Here is an 11210-nt window from a genome sequence, read left to right as displayed (position 1 = left end):
ACGCCCCTTTTTTTTTTGCCGGTACTGTGCTGGTTTTTAATCACAGTAGCTTCATAGTATAATTTCAAGTCAGGGATTATGTGGCCACATCTCTTGCCTTTGTTTCTCAGAATTGCTTTGGCTAGTCTAGGTCTCTTCTGTTTCAAAATGAATTTTAGGATTGTTTCTCTAATTCTATGAGATATGCTATTGGAGTCTTGATCAGGATTGCTTTAAATCTGTATAACAGTTTGGGAAGTATGGCCATTTTCACTATATTGATCCTACTAAAGAACAAAGGATATCTTCCAATTTTTTTTGTTTTTTGTTTTTTGAGACAGTGTCTCACTATATACTTGAGACTGACCCGGAACTCACTATGTAGCCTGGACTGGTCTCGAACTCACAGCGATCCTCCTGCCTCAGCCTCCCGAGCTCCATGCCCCGCTCAGATTTTCTTATACTTTCTTGAATCTCCTTTCTCAAAGTACTGTAGGATTTCATTTCTTTTACTTCCTTTGTTAGTTTGATGTCTAGGTATTTCATTTTTTTGGATGCAATTGTGAAAGATGTTGTTTTCCTACATTGTCTCTCAGTGAGTTTGTTCTTTGTATACAGGAGTGCTATTGATTTTTTTTTTTGGTACTGGGGATCGAACATTAGTCCTTGCGCTTGCGAGGCAGGCAGCAGCACCGATGAGCTAAATCCCCAGCAAATGCTATTGATTTTTTTAGGGTTGACTTTGTATCCAGCTGTGCTAGTGAATTTAGTTATCAAATCTAAAAGTCTTTTGGTGGAGCTTTTGGGGTCTTCTATGTAGAGTATTATGTCATCTGCAAATAATGGTAGTTTAACTTCTTCCTTTCCTATCCTCATTCCTTTATTTCTTTCTCTTGTCTGATTACTTTGGCTAATGTTTGCAGAACTGTGTTGAACAAGAGTGGTGGCACTGGATATCCTTGTCTTGTTTTTGATTTTAGAGTGAAAGCTTTTGGTTTTTGTCCATTTAGTATGATGTTGGTTGTTGGTTTGTCATAGATGGCTTTTATAAGATTGAGATAAAGACCATGTATTACAATTTTCTGTAGGGTTTCTATCATGAATGAGTGTTGGACTTTATCAGATGTTTTTCTGAATCTGTTGAGATGATCATAATGGTTTTTGTTCCTGGCTCTTGTGAGAGACTCCTGCAATAAGTTTCTAGTCCCTACCTGCTCAGTCTGCAACTCAGGCCTGAATAAAAAAATACACTAAGAGACAACTAGGAGAGAGAGAGGGGAGCCAGGACAACCAATGCTGATGCAACTGACAATGGTGCCGGACAGTCCCAGGCACTGACTTTTATTGGCAATCAATTGGGGTAAAGGCAATGTCTGGTTTCTGTGGAAATTAATGTAAATAAGGGTCATAAAGAGGACAAAGCATTCTTGAATTAGGAGCAGAATAGACAAAATATATGGTTGTAATTACAACATTGTCCTTCTTATAAGGTTTTAGTCCTGGGAACAGAATTTGGGTGTGAGCTATTTTGACCTCAGCAAGTAGGCTTCAGCTGGATTCACTTCTCAAAACAAGCCAATTGTGGGGTTAACTCTTTACAGCCTGCTTTGGATACAGTATTACAGTCCTCTTCAGGCTCTGTTAATATAGTGTATTATATTTATTGATTTATATTTGTTGAATCCTACGTCATCATGGTGTATAACCTTCTTGATGATTGATTAGTTTGCCAGCATCTAATTGAGGATTTTTGCATCTATGTTTGTTAGGGAGATTGGCCTGTAGTTGTCTTTTTCTGTTGAAATCTCTGGTTTTGTCATCAGGATAATGCTTGCTTTCAGGAATGAATTTGGGAGTGTTGCTTTCCTTTCAGTTTCATTAATGATTTTGAGAAGTAGTGGCATTAGGTCTCCTCTAAATTTCTTGTTGAATTTAGCAGTGAATCCGTAAAGACCTGGGCTTTTCTTTGCTGGTAGGTTTTTAATTACATCTTCAATTTTATTGACTGATTTTGGTTTGTTTTGAATTTTTATCTCTTCTTGATTCAGTTTTGGTAGTTGATACGTATCTAGGAATTTTCTATTTTTCTGTGTTTTCTGTCTTATTAGAAGACAGGTTTTGAAAGTAGGTGTTGATCTTATGGATTTCTGTAGGATCTGTTGTGATTTTACCCTTTTCTTTAATAATTGCATGGATTTGAGTATTCTCTTTCCTATTTTTGTTAAGGTTTGCTAAGACATTGTTCACTTTATTTAATCTTTCAAAGAAGTAACTCTTTGATTCATTGATTCTTTGTATTGTTTTCTTAGTCCCTATTGCATTAATTTTTGCTCTGATCTTTTTTTGTTAAAGCTTAATTTTATGCATTTGTTATATTTTATAGAGCCATGTTATGCATGTTTTGTACTTCAAACTCAGTTACCAATGTTTTTCTGGGTCAGTCTCAATGTTTTTCAAAGCCATGTGATGCTTGATGTGGATCCCTTAAATACTATAGTATTTCTGAAATGCCCTGATCTTTATAATTTCCTCCCTCTTACAAGCTTTGAGCTTAACTTGCTCTTCTTTTTCTAGAAGCTCTAGGTTCAACATTAAGTTGTGTATTTGAGCCCACTCTGTTTTCCTGATATGAGAATTCACCACTGTAAATTTCCTTTGTAGGACTGCATCCCATAAGTTTCAGTATATTTTATTGGCATTATCATTTATTTGTAGAAACCATCTAATTTCTTTTTCAGTTTTACCTGTGACCCATTGGTTGTTCAGGAGAGTACTCTTAATTTTCATGTGTTCATGAAGTTCCCGTGGTTTCTTTTGCTATTGATTTCCAATTTCATTGCACTATGGTCTGATAATGTGCACGGGATAATTTCAATTTCTTTGCATTTTCTTAGCATGTTCTATGAGCTAGTATATGGTTTGTTTTGGAGAATGTCCTGTGTGCAGCTGAGAAGAATGTGTATTCTGATGTGGGTGGAATACTCTGTAGACATTTAGTAAGTCCATTTGTTCAAAGGTTTCATTCAGTTTTGATATTTCTTTGTTGATTTTCTTGACTAGTTGATCTGTCTACTTGTGACTTGTGGGATGGTGACGTCCCCTATTACAATTGTGTTGATGCTTATCTGACTTTTCATGTCTGTCAATATTTTTATATTGTCAGGTGTGCTAGTATTTGGTGCATATGTATTTGTGATTGTTATCTCTTCCTTTTAGATTGTTCTCTTTACAAGTGTGTAGTGACCTTTTTTGTCTCTCATAATCAGGGTTGGCTTGAAATCCACTTTCTCTGCAAATAGAATAGCCATTCTTGCTTTTTTCCAGTTTCCTGATGCATGGAGTATTATTTTCTTTTCTTTTTTTTAATTGAGTTTATTGGTACTTTTAAAGTATAAAGTACAGTTACGTTCATCATTGGGATCTTATACCTTTCCATGACAGGTCTTGGTTCTTATTTTTTCCCCATACCCTTGCCCTCCCTTCTCCCCCTCTACCCCTCCCTATTTACAAAGACTGTTTCCATTTTTTCCTTTTTTCATATTTTTTCTTTTCCCTTATTTCCTTTCCCCTACCCTTTCCACTTCCCCTACACCCTTAGCCCTTTTCTTCCTATTTCACATTATCAGTTATACAATTTGGATCTTATTTACACTTTTGGTTTTTCATAACAGAGAAACTATTCAGTATTTACACTTGTGTGTCTTATTCATTTCACTTAAGAGTATGGTCTTAGTAAACATCCATTTTCCTGTGAATGACTCTAGTTTCTTGTTCTTTATGGAGTATTGTTTTTTATCCTTTGACTTTTAAGTCTATGGATTTATTTTTTAAGTATGTTTCTTGTATGAAGCATATTGTTGGATCTTGCTTCCTGATCCATTCTGCCAGTCTGTTTTTTTTGATTGGTGGATTAAGACCATTTCAAAAAAAAAGACCATTTCCATTGATGGTTATAATTCATATATATTGACTTACTCTTGTCATATTGTTTTCCTGCTCTTGGTTCTTTTCCTCCTACCTCTATTTCACTGCTTTCCTTGCCTGGTGGATTCATTGTGTTGGAGTTTATGGAATTGTAGTCCTCGTCATCACTTTCTAGAAGTCCTTCAGTACATTTTGAAGTGCTGGTTTAATGTTCATGAATTTCCTCAGGTGTTTTTTGTCATGAAGTATCTTATTTCTCCATCAGTTTTGAAAGATATTTTTGTGGGGTATATCAATCTATAGTATAGGATGTTTTCTTTTAGGGTTTGAAATACTTCAGGCTTTCTTTGACTTTGAGGTTTTGTGTTGAGACGTGTGCTGTGATTCTGATGGGCTTTCCTTTATAGGTGATTTGTTTCTTTTTTCTAACAGCTTTTAATACTCTGTTCTTGTGTTGAATTTCTGGAATCTTCACTATTATATGTCTTGGTGTATTTTTTTTTTATCATGACTAATTGGAGTTCTATCTGCCTCATCATCTGTATGTCAAATTCTTTTTCTCTGCTTGGGAAGTTTTCTGGCATTACTTCTGTGAACAGATTTTTTTTAATGTTGTATGCATCATCATCTGATTTTTCATTGACTCTGATCAATTCTATATTATTCATTTTTGCATCATCTAGCAACTATTGGATTTGTGGTCCCTTGCTATTTTAAAGAAATCTTTCTTTGCATGGTTGCTAACCACAATCCTGTCTACTCTGCTGTGTATGATTTCAGTGGAATTTTTAATTTCTGGGATATCTGTTTGAATCTGTTTCACTGATCCCATTTCTTTCCCATGTTGGACATTCATTATTTTCATCATTTTCTCAAGCTCCTCAATTTTTTTTTATCTGTATGTGCTCTAGATTCACTAACCATGCCTTTCATTATGATCGCCATCTCTGTAGGTATCTGAGAAACTATTTCTGGCTTGATTTTTTTTCTAGAGCCTTATTCATCTGCATTGTTACTTCTGCAATTACCACTTCAGAGTCTGGATATGTGGGTTTTGAATTATTCTACCTCATTGCCCCCAGTCTGCCTTTGGTGAGCTGGAAGTTTGGTGGGGTTTATTGTTTAAGTGTCTTCTCATTTTCTGTTTTTTTTTTTTTTTTAAAGTTTAATTCCTGGATTGAAGCTTGTAAATTGTTTATGGCAAGTAGCTTTATTGCCAGTATTCAGAATCCTTAGGAAATGACTGCTTCTTGGAGATGTCTTTCAGGTATACCTGGCTTTTGGGTTTTGAGACTGTTGCAAGATCTTACCTCTTCAATTTATTGGGGATGCGAATTTGCTGCCTGTTTGGCATAGCCTCTGGTTCTTTGGCACTGGCCTATAGTATTGTTTATGACCCTTAGGCATTCTCAGTCTTGGCATACCAGGAAGAACAACTGCCTGGAATAACTGTCAGTTTCAGCAAAATAGTACAATCAGCAACAATGATAGCATCAAATACAGCCTAGAAAATGACAAACTGTGGTAACTCTTAATTTGTCACCTTTAACAAGAACTAGATTTGTGGTTACAGAACAAAATCGAAGAAAAAAACCCCAGAAGATTCTATACAGTATATATCCCCTCGGTATGGTGATTTTACCCTCAAGGGAGAAAAAGGATTAAAAGAGGTTAGGAGGTAAAAATAGAGAAATAGAAGAAGAGATTAGATGTAAGGTTGGAGAACAATCAAAGATTATGTAAACTTTGGAAAAATCATTGACGAAAACAGGAGGAGGGAGTAAGGGATTTAGCTCACTGTGCCTGCCTCACAAGTACAAGGTCCTGAGTTCAATCTCGTGTACCAGAAAAAAACAAAAACAAAAACAAAATGACAGGGGGAAGAAAGAAACATGAATTGAACAAAATAATAACAACAAAGAAACAATATTCCCACTTATATGAAACCAAGAACAAACAGTGAAAAGAAACAATAAAACAAAAAGCAAGGGAATTAAAAAAATAGGTGGGGGTCCACTTCAAGACATGTCTCTGCTGTCACTGGTAGACAGAGTGGGCAGACAGAATCCCGATCCATGTTGAGCAATCCCACAGCAAACAGTAGATTTACAGTGGGGTAGTGGGTAACCCCAGCAAGCCTGCACCTTCAATTCTGAAGCTCGGACTGGTATCTGGCTGTGAGGCTAGAACCTGTTTTGTGCAGCCTGCAACACTCCCTGTACCTCCTGCCAGCTTGAACTCAGTTCCTCCTCTCACTGATGGAGCCAGCCTGCAGCTGCTCTGAATTCTGAGCTCAGATGGGCCCACTCTAAGATGGACACCTGACAATTGCCCTCTCCTGGAGGCCATCTGAACCTGAATAACTCATCAGTCTGCTATGTCCACTGCTTCATTCCACTGGTGTGTTTCTCTGTGGAGGCCTCTGGGTCACGAAGAGTCACTTGCATCTGCAGATTTTAATCACCCTCCCCACACTGTGAGTCAAGTCTAGGGAGAAAGCGTCACTTGCCACCTCCTTCATTGAAGTCTCTGTTCTCCTCATGGGCTTCATTTCTCACTTCCTATCCTTGTTAGGTACCAGGAACCCTCTTCTGTCCTTCTTTCCTTCCTTACATTGCTATATTCCAGCATCCGGATACCAAATCTTGGAGAGGCTGTAAGTCAGATCACACTGTATCTATTTTAAACTTATGTCCAGAACCTAACTCTGTATTTGTGTGTGTGTGTGTGTGTGTGTGTGTGTGTGTGTGTGTGTGTGTGTGTTTCTGTGTTTCTGGCATTCAATCCCAAGGCCTTTCATGTGGTGAGGAGTGAGGTACACCATCAGCCCTGTCTGGATATCTTTGCCCCCAAAGCTATTCTGCCTCCAGTGTTTTTCTCTATCTCAGTTAGTGATGTCTCTATTATTTTTTGTTTTTGTTTTTTGAGGCAGTCTCTCTTTGTAGTTCAGACTGCTCTGGAACTCACTATGTAGCCCAGGCTGATCTCGAACTCACAGTGATTCTTCTGCCTCAGCCTCCTGAGTTCTGGGATTACAGGTGTGCGCCCCCATACCCAGCTGATGTTTTCTATTATTTTTTTTTGGTATCGGGCATCAAACTCTGACCCTTGCACTTCCCTTGTGCTTGTGAGGCAGATGGCGGAACCTCTGAGCCAAATCCCTGGCCCTCAGCCGGGTGTGGTGGCGCACTCCTGTAATCCCAGCACTCGGGAGGCTGAGGCAGGAGGATCCCTGTGAGTTTGAGACCAGCCTGGGCTACATAGTGAGTTCCAGGTCAGTCTGAACTAGTAGTGAGACCCTGTCTCAAAAAACCAAAAACAAACAAACAAGCAAATCCCTGGCCCTCTATTCTTTTACTTTGTTTAAACTAATGACTTCAAATCATTCTTATCATCTTTCTTGTTCTTACATCCCTCATCCAGTCTGTGTGTACATCTCGATTTTGACCATTTTTCGTTGCTACCACTCTGGTCTATAGTACTGTTTTCCACCCAAATTAGAATAGCTTGTGAACAAATTTCCTGGCCTCTCTATGTATAGCCTGCTTTTGTTAGCACTGTGAGCATGATCTTTTTTGAAATCCATGTCATTTAATATGTTTGTTTTTTGTTAAAATCTTGCATTTGATCTGCCTTTTGCTCAGATTTAAAAACAGTGTTTACAGTGTCTAAGAACACCCTAAGGGATCTGTAATTCAGGCTGCCCTTGAACTCTCTCTGTAGCCCAGGCTGGCCTTGAATTCACGGGAGATCCCCCTGTCTTAGTCTCCATAGTGCTGGGATTATAGGCTTGTGCCACCACTCCAAGTCACTCATCTCTCTAACTTGTTTCCAGAATAATCTTTTTTCTTCCACTCCAGTCACAGCTGTCACCATACTTGGCTTGCTTTCGCCTCAGATCATGTGAGTCAGATCTTCCGTTTGCTCAGATTGCCCTTCTTTCTACCTGTGAGATCAGCAAGTGCTTCATTGAATACACAGGATTGGAGTAAGTGTCTTTGAAGGTTATGTAAAATTGGGGTGAATAGACAGGATAGATAGAGACTATTTCAAATAGAAGAAATGGTATTAGCAAAGGCTCAGAAGTGCAGAGATGGGTATGTCAAAATACATTACACAAGTTGAACCCCCCCAAATGTGAAATTAGGGGGGCCGTAGAGAGTAGTGGGGGGCTCAGAAGTAGGAAAATTCACAATAAAAAATGGTGACATCTTATCCCATAGGAAGGAAAGAGACTCAGATACTTTTAGAGCAATAGTGTGATACATGAAAACTCTATTTTTGGTTTAATCTGACTGACTTTTAGAAACACAGTTTGAAAATACATGTAGAGATTGATGAAGGGTTAAGAAATAGCACAGGTAGAGCTGGGTGCAGTGATGCACACCTTTGATCAATTTTATAGGCTACTTGTTTTTCTTTTGTTTGTTTTTTGAAACACGGTCTCAATATGTAGTTGAGACTGACCTGGAACTCACAATGTAGCCCAGGCTGGTTTTGAACTCATAGCATCCTCCTGCCTCAGCCTCCCGAGTGCTGGGATTATAGGCGTGTGCCACCACGCCTGGCTTTAGGCTACTTGTTTTAGGCTTGTGGAATCATATTTGGGCCAGGACCTCTGAAGGAGCAGGTGTTCCCTATAATGGTATCCCTGGTTCCTAGCACAGTGCTTGGCACAGCGTAGGAGTTCATGAAATCATTTGTTAAATGAATTTGTGGAACGATATAGATTTCCAGAGGAATCCTACTCATAAACATGATTCAATTTTTGGTTACAGTTTGCCTCTTCTATATACTAAATGTCAGGGTAGCCAGTAACTAGTATTTCTGATTGCATTTCTTATGATAAAAAAATTCAGTGTTGGAATATATTTCCAAGAATTTTTGTAGTTCGGAATCCTGATTCTAGTAGAATTGAATTTTTGGCAATAGACATTTATATAAAAATATTCCTTTTAACATCTCATGTGAAATATATCTGTTTATAATCAGTTGGTAACTTAACTATTTTTATTTTTAAATAGCTTTTATTTCCTTTGCAACATAACAGTCTAGGTAAAAATTAGTTTATGAGGAAGATACTACTAGTTGTGGAGCTTTTAAGTTTGTTTGTTTGTTTGTTTTTTTCTTGAAACAGTGTCTTGCTATGTAATTCAGATTGGCCTTGAGCTCATTATGTAGCCCAGGCTGGCCTCAAACTCATGGCGGTCCTCCTGACTCACTCTCTTGAGTGCTGGGATTACAGGCGTGCATCACCACTCCCAGCATTCAGTATGGATTTGTAATGTCCTATTTAATTTAAAGTTTTTTTATTCATTCTTCTCCTTTTTTAATCTTGTATTCAAATTGTCCCAAATGGGCTTTAATGCTGGCTCCTGCATCTGTTTGACATCTATTGTTCGTGTATGTGTGTGTGTCCCCAACACTGTATTTCAGTTTTCTTTTGTACTTTCCCTATCCTGTCCCTGGAATCAACCATTTTTTCCAGAGCCATGTTTGCTTTTAGCAGAGAATAAAAATTGTAAGTTCTGGATGGTAGATATACTCATTACTATTTGATAAGGAAGGGAATATTGAGGGCTCAGGCCCTCTTAGTGGATAATGGACAAAGCTAGGAAATACATGTATGCAAACAAGTAAGTATTTTGCATGTGTGTGATTATATGTGTCCGTGTATGTTTATTCATGTACACACATGTGTATGCCTATTCATGAATATAAATACATATGCACACAGGCACATGTTTATATCTGTATTTCTGTATAGATACTGTAAACCACAAATCCACACAGACAGCTCTGATTCCAATGCAAAACTACAAAGTTCTTTTTAGCTTTTGTCCTTTCCATATTTATAATTATTTTCCAGGGTAGTGAGAGCCATAGTTCTAAGTGTCCTTAAGTACATAACACTTGTTTACTACAATCTTCCAAATGTGACTAATATCATTGTTGCCACCCCTTTGGCCTTGAAGTTGATCTCAGGCTCTGTCACCCTGTATCCGGCTGCCTGGGTTGTTCTCTTGCAAATCTGCCTTGGAATTATACTTCCTTATCCTACTCAGGCTTTAACTACCAAGGGCAAGAACATTCCTCTCAATACACTAAGGGATGTGGATATTTAAGACCTTATATTGTTCATTGTAAGAACCCTTAAAGTTTGTAAATAGGGCTAAGTGCAAGGCCTAACTTTGTATGCTGTCTACAAAATTTAAGGAATGGAGAAATGGAAAAGCAGAGGTGTCTCCTTTTATGTAATAAAAACGGTGTGTTGCATTTTTCCTCAACATATGCTGGTTGGTGATTTTAAACAAGAACAGAGTGGTTGTTGGGCTGGAATTTTTAACCACTTATATAGGCAAAGTATTGTGTATAAATACATTTTCCAAAAGGAGATGGATTAAGAATGCATTTATTTCAGAATGTTGAAATCTAGATAATTTGTATTTCTTTTAAACAAATTTTTTAAAACTTTATTTGGGATTACATAGATAATTGTTTCTTGTGTGTGTGTGTGTGTGTGTGTGTGTGTGTGTGTTCATTGAGTGTGTGTGTGTGTGTGTGTGCGGATGTGTGTTCATTGTATGGATAAATATTAATTTCCTAAGAATAGGAACTTATATTTCAGTATGGCCATTTACCCAGTTATATTCTCAGGAAAACTACTGATAAACATAACTTAATTTTTTTATTGTTGCATTTTTATATTTTTATATATTCTGAATATTTACAGTATCAAATATAAGTTTTGAAGATTCCCCCCATTTCACAGGTTGCATTTGCACTGTTAATTGAGTCCCTTGAACTACAGAATTGTATTTTAATTAATTAACTAATTACTTTTGCAGTACTGGAGGTTGAGTCTAGGCTACTCTACCACTGAGCTAGGTCTTCAGCCCCTTTCATTACTAAGTTGCCTGGGCAGGACCTGAACTTGTATCCTCCCGCCTTAGCTTCTCTCAGTGCTGAGATCATAAGCGTGTGCTATTCTGTGGAATGTGCGCTACTTTGCTTCGCTGCGCTACCCAGGATTGTACTCAGGGCCTTTGCACTGAGCTGCGTCCTCAACTTTTTCTTTCCTATTTTGAGTCTGTGTCTCACCAACTCACTGAATTGCCCAGGTTGGGCTTGAACTTTCTACCTTCCTACTCCAGACTCCCAGGACCTACTTCAGACTCCCAGAGTCCTGGGATTATCGGGGTGTGCTACCTTGCCCCACTAAGAGTTAATTTTAATAGAGATAGTTTTGGATGTGGGTAGGATATAGGTACTTAACCAAGTGGCATTGCTACTTGGATTCTGGAGCC

At 38.0% G+C, this 11210-nt stretch overlaps 1 protein-coding gene across 1 annotated transcript in view; it reads left to right on the top strand.

Annotated features, from left to right (window-relative positions):
• Positions 1-7840: 7840 nt before the first annotated feature.
• Positions 7841-11210, top strand: part of Ide (insulin degrading enzyme) — an 87848-nt gene continuing 84478 nt past the window's right edge. Inside the window, exon 1 of the mRNA XM_019208671.2 lies at positions 7841-7891. The gene's annotated coding sequence lies outside the window, so the exon portion shown is untranslated. The remainder of the gene's footprint in view (positions 7892-11210) is intronic.

This window comes from Fukomys damarensis, unplaced genomic scaffold (genome assembly GCF_012274545.1).
Source record: "Fukomys damarensis isolate Sample0158 unplaced genomic scaffold, DMR_v1.0_HiC HiC_scaffold_20, whole genome shotgun sequence".
Classification (NCBI taxonomy): domain Eukaryota; kingdom Metazoa; phylum Chordata; class Mammalia; order Rodentia; family Bathyergidae; genus Fukomys; species Fukomys damarensis.
The sequence above is the reverse complement of the archived record's forward strand: the minus strand, read 5'-3'. Positions and strand labels throughout refer to the sequence as shown.